Here is a 10,193-nt window from a genome sequence, read left to right on the forward strand (position 1 = left end):
TATTTTTTGTGTTCTTGTGGTGCAACAATTTTTTTTTTTTGGGGGGGGGGGGGGGGGGGGGGTTATGTTTCTTTGAATTGCTGCTGTGTTTTGTTAAGTACTGTGGTGGTTTTCTTGTAGTTGTTGAGTCTGATGGGTTTATGTTTAGCACTTTGGGGTCCCTGTACTTTACTCATGACAAAGTGTGCTACAGGGAGACACTAAATTGACACCAAATTGTCCACAACAGGAAGTATGTGTGCCTCGCATGACAACTTGGTTGGTAATGGTGTCTGTGTGAAATGTGTGTGTGCTGAAAGAGAAAGACATTGTGAAGCTCTTTGTGGAAGTTTAAAAAGTGCTGTTGAACTGCAGTGTGTTAGTCTGGGCTTCACGCAATTATTTAAATAAAGCCACTTGGGAAGATTGATGGTGAAATCACTTTTCAATTAAACTTCTTTCTCAAACATTTGAAATGTGACAGTGGTCCCCGAGTATAAAAGCTGACCATGGTTGATAATCTCTTTTAATGTGTTGTTTTACATAATTTGTAGGTGTATTTTTAAACTAAATATCATGATCTTGGAAAATTTGTTGAAACGTGGGAAACACATAGGTAAAGCAGCATTTCATAGAAAAATGAGATCCCTGCTCAAGAGATAAATGCTGATTTTCACATTTACAGCTACATTGCCGCTGAACTACAATGTTTCGAGGGTGTAGCAGTGAAGCATGTCTGCCTTGCTAAATGTCACGGACAGTCTAATTTCGATTCAGTTCCCCTTGAGGACACGTTTTGTAACAAACAGTCATGGCAGATAAAATTGTCTTTCATGACCTGTCTCGGTTCTGAACTCTGTATGTCTGTATTCACACTCCACTGAAGAAGCACTAAAGATATGCATCAGGGAAGGAGATTTTAACACATAACTCTTGTGGTTTGTTAGACTGCACCAAATAGGACTGTTTGCCCATCATTATTATTACTGATAGCCCACTGCCTATAAATTAATGTTGCCTCCTGCTGATTTTGTCTTAAAACAAGTCAATGCTGGAGGCTTGGGGACAGAATGAGCAGTGACCTGCCAGGACAAATGAGAATATCATAGTTGGATTTTTGAGAACTGTTGTGGTTTGAAATGCTTTTGTTAGCTCAGGCACTATTTGCTGCTGTTTACTCTTATCTGGGATGGCAGTAGCTGGATGGGAGCTCTCATTTACAAGGACACAAAGCTAATGCCTTATCACACTGGCCATTTTTGACTGACGCTGGAACTGCCTTGTAGTGCCTTATTGCTTTGTAAGTGCAACAAGCTGGCCATCATTATTGCATTTAAAATAATGTGAGACTGCAGATATTTTAATTGTGCTTTGACCTTCGTTTGACCTTTAGAACATGCACAAATTTTGGATGCTTCGGAGTATTCAGAGTGTTTGTGTTTTGGTGTCCATCCATCCATCCATCCATCCATCTTCATCCGCTTTATCCGAGGCCGGGTCGCGGGGGCAGCAGCCTAAGCAAAGAGGCCCAGACCTCCCTCTCCCCAGCCACCTCCTCCAGCTTATCCGGGGGAACACCAAGGCGTTCCCAGGCCAGCCAAGAGATATAATCTCTCCAGCGTGTCCTGGGTCTGCCCCGGGGCCTCCTCCCGGTGGGACATGCCTGGAACACCTCACCCAGGAGGCGCCCAGGGGGAATCCTTGTCAGATGCCCGAACCACCTCAGCTGGCTCCTTTCGATGTGGAGCAGCAGCAGCTGCTCTACTCTGAGCCCCTCCCGGATGGCCGAACTTCTCACCCTATCTCTAAGGGAGAGGCCAGCCACCTTTCGGAGGAAGCTCATTTCTGCCGCTTGTATCCGCGATCTCGTTCTTTCGGTCACTACCCACAGCTCATGGCCATAGGTGAGGGTAGGGACGTAGATCGACCGGTAAATTGAGAGCTTCGCTTTTACACTCAGCTCCCTCTTCACCACGACGGACCGGTGCAGCGTCTGCATTACTGCAGCTGCAGCCCCAATCCGTCTGTCGATCTCCGGCTCCCTTCTCCCATCACTCGCGAACAAGACCCCGAGATACTTGAACTCCTCCACTTGGGGCAGGAACTCATCCCCGACCCGGAGTGGGCACTCCACCCTTTTCCGGCTGAGAACCATGGCCTCAGATTTGGAGGTGCTGATCCTCATTCCCGCTGCTTCACACGAACCGTTCCAGTGCGAGCTGGAGGCCCTCACCCGATGAAGCCAACAGAACCACATCATCCACAAAAATCAGAGATGAGATTCTGAGGCCACCAAAGCGAAAGCCCTCCGCCACTTGGCTGCGCCTAGAAATCCTGTCCATAAAAATTATGAACAGAACCGGAGACAAAGGGCAGCCCTGGCGGAGCCCATCACCCACCGGGAACCAGTCCGACTTATTGCCGGCAATGCGAACCAAGCTCTTGCAACGGTTGTATAGGGATCGAATGGCCCGTAGCAATGGGCCAGACACCCCATACTCCCGCAACACCTCCCACAGGACACCCCGAGGGACACGGTCGAATGCCTTCTCCAAGTCCACAAAACACATGTAGACTGGTTGGGCAAACTCCCATGCACCCTCAAGTATCCTCGAGAGGATAAAGAGCTGGTCCAGTGTTCCGCGACCAGGACGAAAACCGCATTGTTCCTCCTGTATCCGAGGTTCGACTAGCGGACGAACTCTCCCTTCCAGCACCCTGGCATAGACTTTCCCAGGGAGGCTGAGGAGTGTGATCCCCCTGTAGTTGGAACACACCCTCCGGTCCCCCTTCTTAAAGATGGGGACCACCACCCCGGTCTGCCAGTCCACAGGTACTGCCCCTGATCTCCACGCAACATTGCAGAGGCGTGTCAACCAGGACAGCCCTACAACATCCAGAGCCTTCAGGAACTCGGGGTGGACCTCATCAACACCAGGGGCTCTGCCACCAAGGAGTTGTTTAACTGCCTCAGTGACCTCGCCCCCGGAAATTGGCGGGTCATTCCCCTCATCCCCAGACTCTGCTTCCTCCTCGGAAGACGTGTCAGTGGGATTAAGGAGGTCCTCGAAGTATTCCTTCCACCGCCTGACAATTTTCTCAGTCGACGTCAGCAGCGCTCCGCCAGCACTATACACAGTGCAGGTAGAGCACCGCTTTCCCCTCCTGAGACGCCTGACGGTTTGCCAGAATCTCTTCGAGGCAGTCTGAAAGTCTTTTTCCATGGCCTCTCCGAACTCCTCCCACACCCGAGTTTTTGCTTCAGCCACTGCCCAAGCCGCATTCCGCTTGGCCTGTCGATACCTGTCGGCTGCCTCCGGAGTCCCACAGGCTAACCAAGCCCGATAGGACTCCTTCTTCAGCCTGGTGGCTCCCTTCACCTCTGGTGTCCACCATTTGGTTCGGGGATTACCACCACGGCAGGCACCAACCACCTTGCGGCCGCAGCTCAATGCAGCAGCTTCGGCAATGGAGACGCTGAACATGGTCCATTCGGACTCAATGTCCCCAGTCTCCCTCGGAATGCTGTTGAAGCTCTGCCGGAGGTGTGCGTTGAAGATCTTGCGGACTGGGGCCTCTGCTAGATGTTCCCAGCACACCCTCACTACGCGTTTAGGTGCACCAGGTCTGTCGAGCATCCTCCCCCGCCACCTGATCCAACTCACCACCAGGTGGTGATCAGTTGACAGCTCAGCCCCTCTCTTTACCCGAGTGTCCAGAACATATGGTCGCAGGTCTGGTGATACGATTACAAAATCGATCATCGGCCTACGGCCTAGAGCGTCCTGGTGCCACGTGCACTTATGGACACTCTTATGTTCGAACAGGGTGTTCGTTATGGCCAAACTGTGATTAGCACAGAAGTCCAATAACAAAGCACCGCTCGGGTTCAGATCAGGGAGGCCGTTCCTCCCAATCACGCCCCTCCAGGTCTCGCTGTCGTTACCCATGTGAGCATTGAAGTCTCCCAGCAGGACAACAGAGTCTCCAGGTGGAGCACCTTCCAGCACCCCCCCCCCCCCCCCCCCAGGGACTCTAAGAAGGCTGGGTACTCCGAACTGCCACTCGGCGCATAAGCGCAGATGACAGTCAGGACCCGTTCCCCGACCCTAAGGCGCAGGGAACAAACCCTCTCGTCCACCGGGAAAAACCCCAACGTACCGGCAGCAAGCCAAGGGGATATTAGAATACCCACCCCAGCCCGCCGCCTCTCACCAGGGGCAACTCCAGACTGAGACAGAGTCCAGCCCCTCTCCAGGAGACTGGTTCCAGAGCCCAAGCCACGCGTAGAGGTGAGCCCGACTATATCTAGCCGGTACCTCTCAACCTCACGCACTAACTCAGGCTCCTTCCCCACCAGAGAGGTGACATTCCATGTCCCTATTGCCAGTCTTGGCAGCCGGGGGTCAGTCCGCCAGGGCCTCCGCTCCTGGCCGCCACCCGGCACACAATGCACCCGACCCCTATGGCGCCTCCTGTGGGTGGTGGGCCTGCGGGAGGATGGGCCCATGTCTCCTCTTCGAGCTGTGCACGGCCGGGCCCCATGGACTAAGGCCCGGCCACCAGACGCTCGCCCTCGGGCACCCTCCCCGGGCCTGGCTCCAGGGCGGGGCCCCGGTAACCCTATCCCGGGCAGGGTAAACTGTTCCCTCGATATTCTTTTCATAAGGGTCTTCTGAATCGCTCTTTGTCTGGTCCCTCACCCAGGACCAATTTGCCATGGGAGACCCTACCAGGGGGCAAAAGCCCCCAGACAACATAGCCCCTGGGATCCCTGGGACACACAAACCCCTCCACCACGATAAGGTAGCGATTCAAGGAGGAGCCATTGTCATTTTATATTATTATGGTTTATGTTTTAGTTACATTAGCAGTCTTTAGGTTAGTCTGACTTGAGTTTCTCTGTGTGTTCTTGTGTCTTGTTTCCCTTTTCTGTTCCCATGTTCCCTTCCTTGTACCATGTTTATCCATGTTTCCCCAGCCCATCATGTCTGTCATGTGCTCCCTCTCGTCTGCCTTTCTTCCACTCCTGTGTCAAGTGCATGTATCAGCTTTGTGTTCCATATTTTTCCTGTTTTATTGTGAAAGTCTTATGTTCCATGTTCAGTGTGTTTAGTTCTACTTCCCCTGTCAAGTCTGTCTAATTTGTCTCAGCTGTGTTGCCTGTGTACTTCCTGTTCCCTCATCATTCCTTGGCTGTATCCCAATTCAGGGTCTGCAGCCTTAAAGTACGCAGCCTCAACGGTCCTCAAGGGCCGCGTACTCAAAGACCGCTAAGGCCGGAAGTGTGAGGCTTGTGAAATGGGACGGTCTAACCTCCGTCACCCTGCCCAGGTTGCCTAGCAACCATGATAGCTGGAAACGTGTGGTTGACAGAAATGAAGGAGAACATGTTTTGTTCATTTGTTTGTTTGTTTCTACACGAGCTTTGTGTGATTTAATAAGTATCTGAGGCTGAGACCACAGGACTGTAAAACATGATTGTTGGGCTTCATATCTGTACTGAACAGTCATTTAAGATTAGCTAGTAAATAACAAATAGTTAATGTTGTTCATGAGACTAAAGTCAGTGTAAATATGAGATGGCCAATATTATAGTTATTATATTAATCATTATTAGTTATTACCAGAGATGGGCAGTAACGTGTTACTTGTAACGCGTTACTGTAATCTGATTACTTTTTTCAGGTAACGAGTAAAGTAAGGGATTACTATTGCAAAAACGGTAATTAGATTACCGTTACTTTCCCGTAGGAACGCTGCGTTACTGCGTTACTAAAACCGTGATTTTTTTGCGAGAATATCTCATGACAGTGACGTAAGCGAGTGCGACGTTCGTGACAACAGCTGTGTGCAGATCAACAGTGCATCATATATCGAGTGCGGGAGAGAGTATGAGCGTGCAGCGTTTAAAGCGTGGAAGTACTGACCTTACTTTGAGTTTGATTCCATAAAAAGTGACAAAAACATTAGTGTCCATTGTGCGTGGGAAGAAAACGTCTTTTTAAAGCGAAAACCCCCCCCCTAAACTTCCAAGCAAGCACCGGGAATGCGCTACCACGTAATGGGAAACTCACAGAGAAACTCACGGATTCTTCCACTGACCGCTGCGGCACACCTGCACCAGAGCACACCTCCGCCTACCCTACTCCTGCTTTACAGGTGAAAATAGAGCAACAGGACCGCTAGTCTTTGATGTTATTTATTTTCTGCTGTGTTTTACTTGCATCTATTTGAAAGAGTGAGTGTAAACACACACAAAAAAATATTTTATGTGCTGGAATGTGCAGAAAATAAATTTAAATGTTAAACAAATTTCTTCCAGTCAGAGAATGTTGCATATAATTAAATTTTTTGCTTGATGCATAAAGTTAAAACTAATAAAACAAGTTTTAAAAAGATACTTTTCCATTTGATTACATTTTGTATGATGGATTATGCAGAAAAAGTAGAATTGGGCTGAAAGATCTATCGCTTTATCACCTATTCAGGTTGTAAATCGTGTTTTTAAAAAGTAACTAAGAAACTAAGTAATTAATTACTTTTGAAAATAAGTAATCAGAAAAGTAACGGGATTACTTTTTTGGGGGAGTAATCGGTAATTAGTTACTGATTACTTTTTTCAAGTAACTTGACCAACACTGGTTATTACAGCAGTGAGTTTGAACTCACAAATCAAATCACTTCTATTGTCACATCACATGTGCAGGTACACTGGTACAGCACATGTGAGTGAAATTCATGTGAGTGAACTCTGTGTCAAATACTGAGCTTCAGTAAAGATCCAAGTTGCAGCTATTCATATGTCCTATCACCTTAAATCTTCACTCAAAGACACTCAAGTATCCTTGACAGTGTATATATAGATGTATTATATATAAGAGACAAATGTTGTTCCTTCAGTATGTTGGCATTACTAAATTTGGCTCAATACTTACATATATGTGTAAAAAGCAAATGTACGAGCTGTGATAACTGTGTCTGATAGAATGAAGAGTAGACTGATATATTAAATATTCCTTTATTGGGTGAGAAAATCAGACCATGTCAAAACTGCTTTAAGTCATACAGAATAGATATCAGAGCCTTAAACAGGCTGACTTCTGCTAAATGGGTCAAACTGGGCAGAAAGTAAACAAACACATAACATCCTTATAGAATATGATGTAACACTAGATCAACTTAGCTCAGAATATATAAAGCATATAAACAATTACAGCAATATGATGCAACAAACACAGCAGTGCTACTGATCCAAAATACTCAAAGCTTCATAGAACTGGAACAAACATTTATTTTTAGGTCCATTCTGCTGCTGATACATACTTTAGGTTTCTGAACATTAAACTTGTTGCTGCCTTTCATAGTGTGTAACTTGAAGGCCCTGAGTACTTTCTCCCACACTGAAAACACTGGAATGATCAAATTATTTGAACATTACCTAATAAGACTGATTCAGGACAGACAGTTAGTTATTCTAAACTTTCCTAGCAGTCCTTCACAAACAGGGAACAGTCTGTCTATTCTCTCCATCTGTCAGCTGCTGCTGGCTCTTCCGCCTCCTCTTCCTCACACACTGCTGAGTTTGTCCTGGTGGATCATCAGGGGTGCAAAGCCTCACAGATGATGTGCAGCAGTGGGTCCCTCAGTCTGTCCTCACTCTGGACACTTGCAGTTGTCACACATGGAAATCAAATGTGTGATAAGCTGCAGGATTCAAACACAAGTTTAAGTTATAAATACATGTTCATACTTTTATTACACAATCAGAGAGAAAGAAACAGAGAGAGAGTGCAGGACAGACAGACAGGTGACAGTCTCAGGTGTATACACTGCTACAAAACAGCACAAGAGAAGGAGGATTTAGTGTTTGTGTTATTACGAGTGCTAAACAAGAAGAGTTCCCAGATGGTACAGTGGACACATGTGTGACTCCTGTGATTAAAGCATCTTTCTTTCAGCTTAACGAGTGAACCGCCAGCTCGTTCAAACACACGTTAAAGTCCGTTTGGCTTGACACCACCGAACAGAGGCAGCAATATAACATAGCTAACATTAACAGTGCAGTGAATCCTGCTTGTGCCGTGATATTCAGGACTGCAAACCGAGCAGCATCAATGACTTTCAGCCTGTTGTGTTTGTGGATATATGACTGACTTTAATTATCCACAAAATCACCACATTCTCTGTAAGATTAAGGTCGACTATTGTATTATTATATTTTAAAGGCTTTGAAAGCAAGTAAAAGCTGAACGTACAAACATCGCTAATGGCAAATAAGTTTGCCGACATGTGGCCAACAGTAATGTTTTAATGTTCCTCATTATTAAACATTTGCACATAAATAAGTGACATAATATTTAGTACTTACTTTTCACAGTTTACTCTTCGGCCGCTCTGCTTCTGCCGTCTGCGGCAAAATTATCCACACTGACTGCCGCGCTATGAATTGTGGGATATGTTGGGCCACGAAGTCTACACTGCCACAGCCTTAAAATTCAGGGAAATGAAGGATGCATTTGAGGGCCGCATTTCGAGCAGCCTTTGAATTGGGACAGCCTTCGGCGCGCCACTGTGACGTAATCGGCCTTAAAATGCGGCCTTTAAGGCTGTAGACCCTGAATTGGGATACAGCCCTTGTGTATTCAAGGCCTCTGTTTCCCTTTGTCCAGTGTTGTGATCTCCCTCATGGCTGTGTGTTTAGTTTCCTGTAAGTTCCAGTTTAGCTTGTAATTTCTCTGTTCCATCACTAAGGCTGAGTTTGAATTTATTTTTACCAGTGAAACCCTGTTTAGGTCCTATCCTGCTTGCTTTACATGGCTATCCATGACAGAAATACACAGATTCGGCATACTGCTACAATGCTTTGTGTAATGGCGGTGACAATTTTTCAGGCCACATTTGTTTTCATTTATTTTCAGTTTAGTGTAAAAAATCAGCTGGCTGCTACTTTTGTCATTGCTATTCTCAGGTTGGTAGACACTGTTCTGTCATCAGTTAGTCTGTTCACTGTTGACTAAAAAGGTTAAAACTTGTGTGTCACAGGCAGTTTGCGGTCACAGTTGTCAGACAGCTATTTGCAACAAAGTCAAGGGTGAAAATCTGTCAGCCCCATCAACACCATGAGAGGCCTCATATCGATGTCACTTCTTAACCTATTTGAGGTGTCAGCGTGGCAATTAAGATAACTCTAAGTTCCACATCAAAGCTTTTGCAAGTGTTAACAAGAACAACAGTATTGTTAATAAGCCCTAGATTATGCACCTTGCTACTAGCCATTATACTTTAAAAGCATATAACACAAATGACTTAACAGGTAGTTTGTAAGAATTTAGTGAAACAGCATTACACAACCTTATTTCTTTAACACAAATAAATTGCAGATTGGAAAATAAGATGGGTTGCTTTGTAGTCCTTAGTGTATGCTCAGTTTTCACTCCATTATCTCTGGATGTTTGTGTGTACCTCCCTTTTCCTGTTTATGTGTGTATGTGCAAACAGGGATTTAAAATGGCTAAAGCAAGCTTCCACTAAGAATTTTCAGCACTGTTTGGATGATGTAAGATATAAATCTGTAAGCGACAGTGAGGTCTGCTTTCTCTCTCTCTCTTCAAACTCACCCTCGCTGCAGATCTGTATTGCTGAAATATATTTGGAGAAAAAAAAGCTACACACACAACTCCCCCCCCCCCCCCCCCCCCCCCCCATTACCACATTATTTGCAATTCCCTCGGGCTTGTTACCATTTAGTATATGTGCCTAATTATTTATGTGTCTGATTTGGATTCTCCTTTATTACCTTTTCTATTATCTCAGCCTCCTCAGATGTTGTCCCTTTATCCATTTGGATCATGCTAGATAAGGCGCATCTAGGGGAAATTTTAAATCCTGGTTTTGTTTAGTTTCTTCTGGGTTTGACAAGACACCAAACAGAAGGCTTAATCGATCTGGCAGGTAGAACAGAAAAAAAAAAGTTCTCCTGCTGGTCTACAAATTTGCTGCGCTTGGCATGCAGCTGAGTGTAAAGCTTTGTTTTCTCCATCTGGCTGCAAGGCAGATCAGACCATACTGTGATTATTCATCAAACAGGCACAGCTGGAGGAGGTCATTCACTGGCAAAAATAAACCATGATGGCAGTTGGATGTTTATATGTCTGCTGTAAATAATTTGCATGAAAAGAGAGTTTAGATTATGGCCCCTTGCTAGGTATCTG

At 46.0% G+C, this 10,193-nt stretch overlaps 1 protein-coding gene across 2 annotated transcripts in view; it reads left to right on the forward strand.

Annotated features, from left to right (window-relative positions):
* The window catches only part of LOC120720041, a 37,470-nt gene that overhangs the window by 11,382 nt on the left and 15,895 nt on the right, over nt 1-10,193 (forward strand). The gene's annotated exons all lie outside the window — the stretch shown is intronic.

Source organism: Simochromis diagramma, unplaced genomic scaffold (genome assembly GCF_900408965.1).
Source record: "Simochromis diagramma unplaced genomic scaffold, fSimDia1.1 OVJJ01000344.1, whole genome shotgun sequence".
Classification (NCBI taxonomy): domain Eukaryota; kingdom Metazoa; phylum Chordata; class Actinopteri; order Cichliformes; family Cichlidae; genus Simochromis; species Simochromis diagramma.